The sequence below is a fragment of the Pongo abelii genome, chromosome 20 (assembly GCF_028885655.2).
Source record: "Pongo abelii isolate AG06213 chromosome 20, NHGRI_mPonAbe1-v2.0_pri, whole genome shotgun sequence".
Taxonomy (NCBI): domain Eukaryota; kingdom Metazoa; phylum Chordata; class Mammalia; order Primates; family Hominidae; genus Pongo; species Pongo abelii.
This window is the reverse complement of record NC_072005.2, coordinates 7069457-7078526: the sequence shown is the minus strand read 5'-3', so window position 1 is coordinate 7078526 and position 9070 is coordinate 7069457.

The window sequence follows — 9070 nt, the reverse complement described above, 5'->3', positions numbered from 1 at the left end:
TACTTTGTCATATACATCTCTGTATCACCCATCAATTCATCTTTTTAAATGCATTTTGAAGTAGGATGCAGATAGCTTACATATCATTAATTAGAGTTCAAAATTTGGGGCTGGAAGATCTAAGGTGGCTCATCCCCTGGCTAGCAATGTGGTGCTGGTGAGTTGGTTACTGGTTACGGGGCTGCTTGAGTCTCCTCATGCCATGGCGGATGGCTTCTCCTAGAGAAGGAGCAATAGAAGAGCAAGGAGGAAGCTTCAGTGTGTCTTATGACCTAGCCTCAGATGTCACATGCAGCAGTGCTGTATTGATCATGTGGGTCATGTATGATTCAATATTGGAGGTGGGGTACACAGGACAGGAATATCAGGTGGCAAGGGTCTTTGGTGAGCATTCTGAAGGCTAGTCAACACACCCACCTTTCCTTCAGACCACCTCTTTTCATCAGCCCGGAATCTCTTTTTTTGTGCTGGAGTGCCTGATCTGATTGTAGCTGTTTGAGGCATCTGGAATTCATGGCCGGGTTTAGAACAACTTGGAAGGTCTCCTTTCCCCCTCTTCTCTTTCTTTTACCCTTCTCCCCTCTCTCTTCCTCTCAGCCTCACCCCCAGCTCTAGTCTTTCTTTGCTTCTAGTGAGCGAGCAGGAGATGCTCTGAGAGTCAACTGGGAATGCAGCTGATAAGGGTCTGCTGGGTGCAGGAAATGTTGGAAGGTTTGCTTGCTGGGCTGTGTCACCTCCTGTATTATGGGAGCTTAGAGTATTTGCCAGCTTGTCAGGACTACCATCGTCTTCCATGTTCTGAGACTGGAGTACCCAACATTCTCCTAGCAGGGGACACTTGGCTTGATAGGGTTCTATCAATGTATATTGTGAGGGTAGAGATATTCATATTGCAAGGGGAGGCTGCAAGAGTTGCCTGCTGGGGTTAAGATTATTCCTTGTGTTTGGGATAAAGGAGGGGTCACCGCAGGGGCAGTCAACTCATGTTGGGGGAGACAGGGGATTTGCATTCTGGGCTCCCCTCCTCATTTATGTTAAGGGTGTTGCTTGCTGATGCTTCTAACAACTCTTACTTTGGGATAGTGGGAAGAGAGTTAGTTTTCTGGGGTATGAGTTTGTCACTTACATTGTAGAATCTGGGGGGCTGCCTGTTGAGATTCTGACCATTGCTTGTTTTGGGTGTCATTGCTGGGGATACTTATTTGTAGTCTTGGGAAGACAACGGATGCATGTTGCAGCGGTATTGGTTAAGAATGGTGGCATTTGCTGGAGTTCTTTTTTTTTTTTTTTTTTTGGAGACGGAATCTTGCCCTGTCTCCCAGGCTTGAGTGCAGTGGTGCAATGTTGGCTCACTGCAACCTCTGCCTCCCGGGTTCAAGTGATTCCCCTGCCTCAGTCTCCCGAGTAGCTGGGAATACAGGCACATGTCACCACGCCTGGCTAATTTTTGTATTTTTAGTAGAGACAGGGTTTCACCATATTGGTCAGGCTGGTCTCGAACTCCTAACCTCGTGATCCACCTGCCTCGGCCTCCCAAAGTGCTGGGATTACAGGTGTGAGCTACCGCACCCGGCCTGGAGTTCCTTTCTTGAGTGTGTAGAGGATTGAGGGTTGATTGGTTTTTGGAGTTTCCATCATCATTAATGTAGGAACGATATGGGGAATCACTTGGCGAAGCTTTCGTTGTCTCTGATGTTGGAGGTAACTGGAGGGCCAGTGCCTGGGGCTTCCATTTTTTTCTAGTGTTGAAGGGTCAAGAGCATTTATCAGATAGAGGCCTTACTGTGTATTGTTTGGGGAGAGGATGGAGGGATTATTGGATGGGGTTCCACTTATCTCTAGTTGGGGAGGGTCATATTCTGGGTCTCCCCTTGCCTGTACTGTTGGTATAGACTGGGTAGGCCATTGGGCTTGGAGTCCCCATTCTTTAGTGTTGAGGGGCATCTGAATGGGTCATTTCAGGGACTTCTGTTATAGTTTTGGATGTGACTGAGGGGTGCTTGCTGGAGTAGTTTTGGGATGATGGAGGTCTTCATGTTTGGACTCCATCTTTTGTGTTTGTAAGTGATTGAGGGGTGGAGATCTGACATCCTGTTGCCTTTTGTTTTGGGGGTGACTGGTGGTTACCTGCTAGGGCTTCTGTCAGCTCTACTGCTGTATGCAGATTGTGAGAATCACTTGCTGGGGCTTCCATAATCTCTAGTCTTAGGGGGACTGGGAAATGGCTTGCAATGCCTTCTATTATCTCTAGTTTTAAGGGACCAGTTCAATGTGATTTAAAACTCTTTTTATTTGAAAAAAAAAAAAATTAGGGCTGGGTGTGTTGGCTCACGCCTATAATCCTAACACTTTTGGGAGGCCAAGGCAGATGGATCACTTGAGGTCAGGAGTTCGAGACCAGCCTGGCCACCATGGCAAAACCCCGTCTCTACTAAAAACACAAAAATTAGCCGGGAGTGGTGGTGCACGCCTGTAGTCGCAGCTACTCGGAGGCTGAGGCAAGAGAATCGCTTGAACCCAGGAGGCGGAAGTTGCAGTGAGGTGAGTGTGGGCAACAGAGTGAGACTCCGTCTCAAAAAAAAAAAAAAAAGATTTAGATGTATAAAAGTGTTAAAACTATACAGGCTTGATTTTTACAGTCAATATTTATTTGTATTTACTCACATTTTATCTTTCCTGATTATCCTTATATATTTCTGGAGTTGTTTCCACATGGAATAATTTTCCTCCAGCCCCAAAACTTTCCTTCTTTCTTTCTCCTTCCTTCCTTCCCTTCCTTCCTTCCTTCCCTCCTTCCTTCCTTCCTTTTTTTTTCTTTCGAGACAGAGTCTCGCTCCATCGCCCAGGCTGGAAAGCAACGGTGCGATCTCGGCTCACTGCAACCTGCACCTCCTGGGTTCAAGCGATTCTCCTGCCTCAGCCTCCCAAGTAGCTGGGATTATAGGCACCCGCCACTATGCCCAGCTAATTTTTTTTTTTTGTAGTTTTAGCAGAGATGGGGTTTCGCCATGTTGGCCAGCCTTGTCTCGAACTCCTGACCTCAGGTGATACACCTGCCTCAGCCTCCCAAAGTGCTGGGATTATAGGTGTGAGCCACCGTGCCTGGCCCAAAACTTTCTTTAATGTTTCTTGAAGTGCAGCTCCGCTGGTGATGAACTATGTTGTTGCTGAAACACCAGGGGTTCAATCTAGGTCCTGCTGCTCACCACTGCACAGAAAGCCTATCGCTGAGACAATGAGTATTGCCAAGGAAGAAGGCTTTAATCAGCTGCTGCAGCTGAAGAGATGGGAGAACAATCTCAAATCCATCTCCCTGACCAACTAAAATTTGAGGTTTATATAGCAGGGAAGAAATGTTACCATGTGTGGGAATACAGGAATTAGGGAAGGGTAAGGAAGAGGAGTTGGTCAACAGGAAGCAGGTGGTCAGTTAGGCAATCATGATGGGTGATGGGTCTGATGTCTCACTGTACAAATGCAGTATTCTAGTGAGTTTCAGCTCCTAGATACTATCTGGGAGGCCTGATGGTTGGTTTCCTGAGAAAGGAACTCAGATAAGATAAATGTAACTTTCTTAAGTTTTAAGATTGGGAAGATCAATTTGTTTATTCAAGGAAACCATAAACATCAGCAATATGGGAAAATTGGGCCAGTTTCACTTTCAGGTATTTAAAAGAAAAATCTATTGGATTTTGGATATTAATTCTTGTCCTTCACTTGGTGGTAAATTCATGTCCCTACATGAGATACAAAGGAGCCTGGGTGCGGTGGCTCACGCCTGTAATCCTAGCACTTTGGGAGGCCAAGGCGGGCGGATCACAAGGTCAAGAATTCAAGACCAGCCTGGCCAACATAGTGAAACCCCATCTCTACTAAAAATACAAAAATTAGCCAGGTGTGGTGGCATGCACCTGTAGTCCCAGCTACTCGGGAGGCTGAAGCAGGAGAATCGCTTGAATCCGGGAGGCGGAGGTTGTAGTGAGCAGAGATGGCGCCATTGCACTCCAGCCTGGGTGACAGAGCGAGACTCTATCTCAAAAAAAAAAAAAAAAAAAAAAAAAGAGATACAAAGGAAGCTACTGTTGGGATAATGTCATTGGTCATATTCCCATCAGAAACCTTAAGCTTTGGCCACAACCAGGACTCTTCATATAAAATGGTGATGGTGGTGGTGATGGTGGTGGTGGGGAACCAGGGAAAAAGTGGAAAAAATTAAAGATTTTTTTAAAAACCAAACCCAAAGCATAGCTGTCTTCTATTCCTGCTTTGGGACTTGGTCTTCAGGACTGAATTTAATTCTTCCACATCCATTCCACATTCTGCTTTCTCTCTGCCAGTCCCTTATCTGAATGGATTTTTATTTTTATTTTTATTTTTATTTTTTTTGAGATGGAGTCTCACTCTGTCGCCCAGGCTGTAGTGCAGTGGCATGATCTCGGCTCACTGAAAGCTCCGCCTCCCAGGTTCACACCATTCTCCTGCCTCAGCCTCCCGAGTAGCTGTGACTACAGGCGCCCACCACCATGCCCAGCTAATTTTTTGTATTTTTAGTAGAGACGGGGTTTCACCGTGTTAGCCAGGATGGTCTCAATCTTCTGAGACCGGCCCTGAATGGATTCTTTACCCTGATAGAGTGATCTTACCTCGGGTCAGGTTTTCTGGGAACAGATTTTGTGCTGGCAATTTTTTGTTTATTAGATAAAACTCCTGGGAACAACATCTTTAAAGGCATGTGAGAAGTGGAGGGGACAGATGAGGCTGACATGTAACTTGTCAACTGAGGCTGCCATTGATCCCACAGGGAGTTCTGGTGCTGGGGTTGCCCTTCAGGGGTGTCCTACATTGAAACAAAGGCACTGGACCTTTGTACCCCCTACATCAACCAGTCATTGGAAGTAGGCAACCCCTGGAGAGAGAGCATAATCTTCGGTTGGGCACTTTCCTCTGGGCCTTGGGGAGTTCCCAGAGAGGATAGCAGCATCACCATCATCAGGCAACACTTCCAGCAGCTAGGGGAGTGCCTTAGTCTTTTCTTTTTTCTAGACGGAGTCTTGCTTTGTCACCAGGCTGGCGTGCAGTGGCACGATCTCAGCTCACTGCAACCTCCGCCTCCCAGGTTCAACCGATTCTCCAGCCTCAGCCTCCTGAGTAGCTGGGACTACAGGCACGCGCCACCACGCCCAGCTAATTTTTTTTTTTTTTTGAGACGGAGTCTTGCTCTGTCACCCAGGCTGGAGTGCAGTGGTGCAATCTCGGCTCACTGCAAGCTCCACCTTCCAGGTTCACGCCATTCTCCTGCCTCAGCCTCTCGAGTAGCTGGGACTACAGGTGCCCGCCACCACGCCCGGCTAATTTTTTGTATTTTTAGTAGAGATGGGATTTCACTGTGTTAGGCAGGATGGGCTTGATCTCCTGACCTCGTGATCCGCCCGCCTCGGCCTCCCAAAGTGCTGGGATTACAGGCATGCCCAGCTAATTTTTGTAGTTTTAGTAGAGACGGGGTTGCACCATGTTGGCCAGGATGGTCTTGATCTCTTGACCTCGTGATCCACCTGCCTCGGCCTCCCAAAGTGTTGGGATTACAGGCGTGAGTCACCACGTCTGGCCTGAGTGCCTTAGTCTTGAAGGAAGAATCTGGGAAATATGCCACTGAAACCATGCCTAAAGTGTTAAAGCAAAGACTAGCAGAAATTCTTGATGTGTCGGGAATTGGTTCCTTCTGGTGGGTTCGTGGTCTCCCTGACTTCAAGAAAGAAGCCGTGGACCTTCACTCTTAAAGATGGCACGGACCCAAAGAGTGAGCGGTAGCAAGGATTACTGTGAAGAGCAAAAGAACAAAGCTTCCACAGCTTGGAAGGGGACCCGAGCTGGTTGCCGCTGCTGGCTGGGGTGGCCAGCTCTTATTCCCTTATTGACCCCTCCCATGTTCTGTTTCTATCCTATCAGAGTGCCCTTTTTTCAATCCTCCCTGCAAATGGCTGCTTTTAGGATCCTGCTGATTGGTGTGTTTTACCGACTGCTGATTGGTGCATTTTACAATCTTCTTGCTAGCTACAGAGCGCTCACTGGTGTGGTTTACAATCCTAGCTACAGAGTGCTGATTGGTGTGTTTTACAATTCTCTTGTAAAACAGGAAAGTTCTCCAAGTCCCCACTCGACCCAGGAAGTCCAGCTGGCTTCACCTCTCTTTGAGTTTGCAGGATGGCAGGTAAAAAAAGAAACAACTTGCTAAAACGCTGAAACTGCCTCCACTTGTAACAAAACTGCCTAAAATCTGTGAGAACCAATATGGCGAAATGGAATTTGTGCAGAATGAGCTTGCTGACGTCACAGTGCAAATTTCCACCGCGTGTTTCATACAAACTCCCTTGAGTTAGTATGACTTTGTGCCTGGAACCCATGAGGAGGCATGAAGAGACCATTGCACCTGCCTGAGGACTTAACAGACCTTTCCTCCCACCAATCGCCCGCTAATCCCAGAATCCACGCCCTACACCTTTTCTAAGAAAATTACTGCCTTAAAGTCAGCATAAGACAAATTTGAGCTGGACTCCTGTCTCGTTAACTTGCAATACAAACCTTTCCTTTTCTCAAAAATCTGATGTCATAGTATTGGCTTCTAGCACATTGGGTGAAGAGCTCTTTTGCTGGGTAGTGCCACCACTGTATCTACTGTGGTCCACCATGTGTGCCACTCAGATGCCCTTGATTCTTTTTATTTTGTTTTTGAGACAGAGTCTCCCTCTGTTGCTCAGGCTGGAGTGCAGTGGTGCCATCTTGGCTCACTGCAACCTCTGCCTCCTGAGTTCAAGTGATTCTCCTGCCTCAGCCTCTGGAATAGCTGGGACTATAGGCGTGTGCCACCACGCCCGGCTATTTTTTGTATTTTTAGTAGAAATGAGGTTTCACCATGTTGGCCAGGCTGGTCTCGAACTCCTAACCTCAAGTGATCTGCCCACCTCTGCCTCCCAAAGTGTTGGGATTACAGGCGTGAGCCACTGCACCCGGCCCCAGGATTCTTAAAGTAAGGGCCCTCAGGATCCAGGTTGGTCCCGTTGCCTGGAGAAACTGACAAGAGGAAGATCAGTGGGACAAACTGTAGACAGCCCTTTCTACCTGAACAAGTCTCAGAGATGCAACTGATGCTTATCACACTCCTTTACTTGCACCTTCTAGATTCCCTTTACCCTTGACTAGGGTGAAAATTCTAGATTTCCTTCTTACCTAGATCCTACTGGTCTAGGTGGCTTACCTGGAGAGCTGCTCCAGATCCTCATGCCTACGGGATCTTCAGGACATAGCTGGTAAAATTTTTTTCTTATTTTGGAGATGGAGTCTCGCTCTGTTGCCCAGGCTGGAGTGCAGTGGCACGATCTCGGCTCACTGCAAGCTCCGCCTTCTGGATTCACCCCGTTCTCCTGCCTCAGCCTCCCAAGTAGCTGGGACTACAGGCGCCTGCCACCACACCTGGATAATTTTTTTGTATTTTTGGTAGAGACAGGGTTTCACCGTGTTAGCCAGGATGGTCTCGATCTCCTCACCTTGTGATGCGCCCACCTCGGCCTCCCAAAGTGCTGGGATTACAAGCGTGAGCCACTGCGCCTGGCCAAAATTTTTTTATCTTTAAAATTGGGGAAAGAATAGCAAGAGACATCCCAATGGATTCCCTGAATGCCAAATGTTTTCCTCCCTGCACTCATCATGTAAGCAGCCTCAGATTCTATGGATGATAGCATTAATTACCTCAGTCAGTATGGTGACTTCTTTCCCTTGTGTGCTGGTCTCATAGAAGTCACAGTTTAGGCCGGGTGCGGTGGCTCAAGCCTGTAATCCCAGCACTTTGGGAGGCCGAGGCGGGCAGATCACAAGGTCAGGAGATCGAGACCATCCTGGCTAACACGGTGAAACCCCGTCCCTACTAAAAATACAAAAAATTAGCCGGGCGTGGTGGCAGGCGCCTGTAGTCCCAGCTAGGAGGCTGAGGCAGGAGAATGGCATGAACCCAGGAGGCGGAGCTTGCAGTGAGCCAAGATTGCGCCACTGCACTCTAGCCTGGACGACACAGCAAGACTCCATCTCAAAAAAAAAAAAAAAAAAAAAGTCACAGTTTAACATCTGATGAGACTCTTACTGTGTCTCTTGGTGGAAGTGTTCCCCTCTGGGAACCAAGCCCTTTAGGTTATTTCTCTTTTTTCTTTTTTTTTAGACAGAGTCTTGCTCTGTCACCCAGGCTAGACTGCAGTGGCGCAATCTCAGCTCACTGCAATCTCCACCTCCCGAGTTCAAGCGATTCTCCTGTCTCAGCCTCCTGAGTAGCTGGAATTACAGGCGCCCACCACTGTGCCTGGCTAATTTTGTATTTTTAGTAGAGACGGGGTTTCACCATGTTGGCCAGGCTGGTCTCAAACTCCTGACCTCATGATCCACCCACCTCGGCCTCCCAAAGTGCTGGGATTACAGGGGTGAGCCACTGCGCCCAGCCAGGTTAATTATTTCTTGTGCTTTCCTCCCCAGTGGCTCTATCCCTCATCCTGTGCAGGAAACACTGGTGTTGGCAACTATGTTAGGCTTCATCGGGGAGTATCAATGCATGGACACCACCCCAGGGTAGCAGAGCAACTGATAGAATTCCTGGGCTTGGATACGAACTTTCCAATCCAGGTGATGGGCATGAGTAGATTCTAAGAAGCAAAAGGAGTGACCAATACTGGGTATCTTCCATTCGCCCCAGCAGATCCACCTCCTCTACCCTGCTGTACTTGGGATGATTAGTTACTATGAATGATATCAACGAACTCCCTTATCTTATTGGCTTTTGGTTGAGTTTGGCAAATGGGGAACCCAAATATGATGTAAGAATGAAGGACAAGGAGGGCTGGCCGTGGCTATTTCTTTCTTTTTTTTTTTGAGATGGAATCTCACTCTGTCACCCAGGCGGGAGTGCAATGGCATGATCTCGGCTCACTGCAACCTCCACCTCCCGGGTTCAAGCAATTCTCCTGCCTCAGCCTCCCGAATAGCTGGGACTACAGGTGCATGCCACCACACCCGGCTGATTTTTGTATTTTCA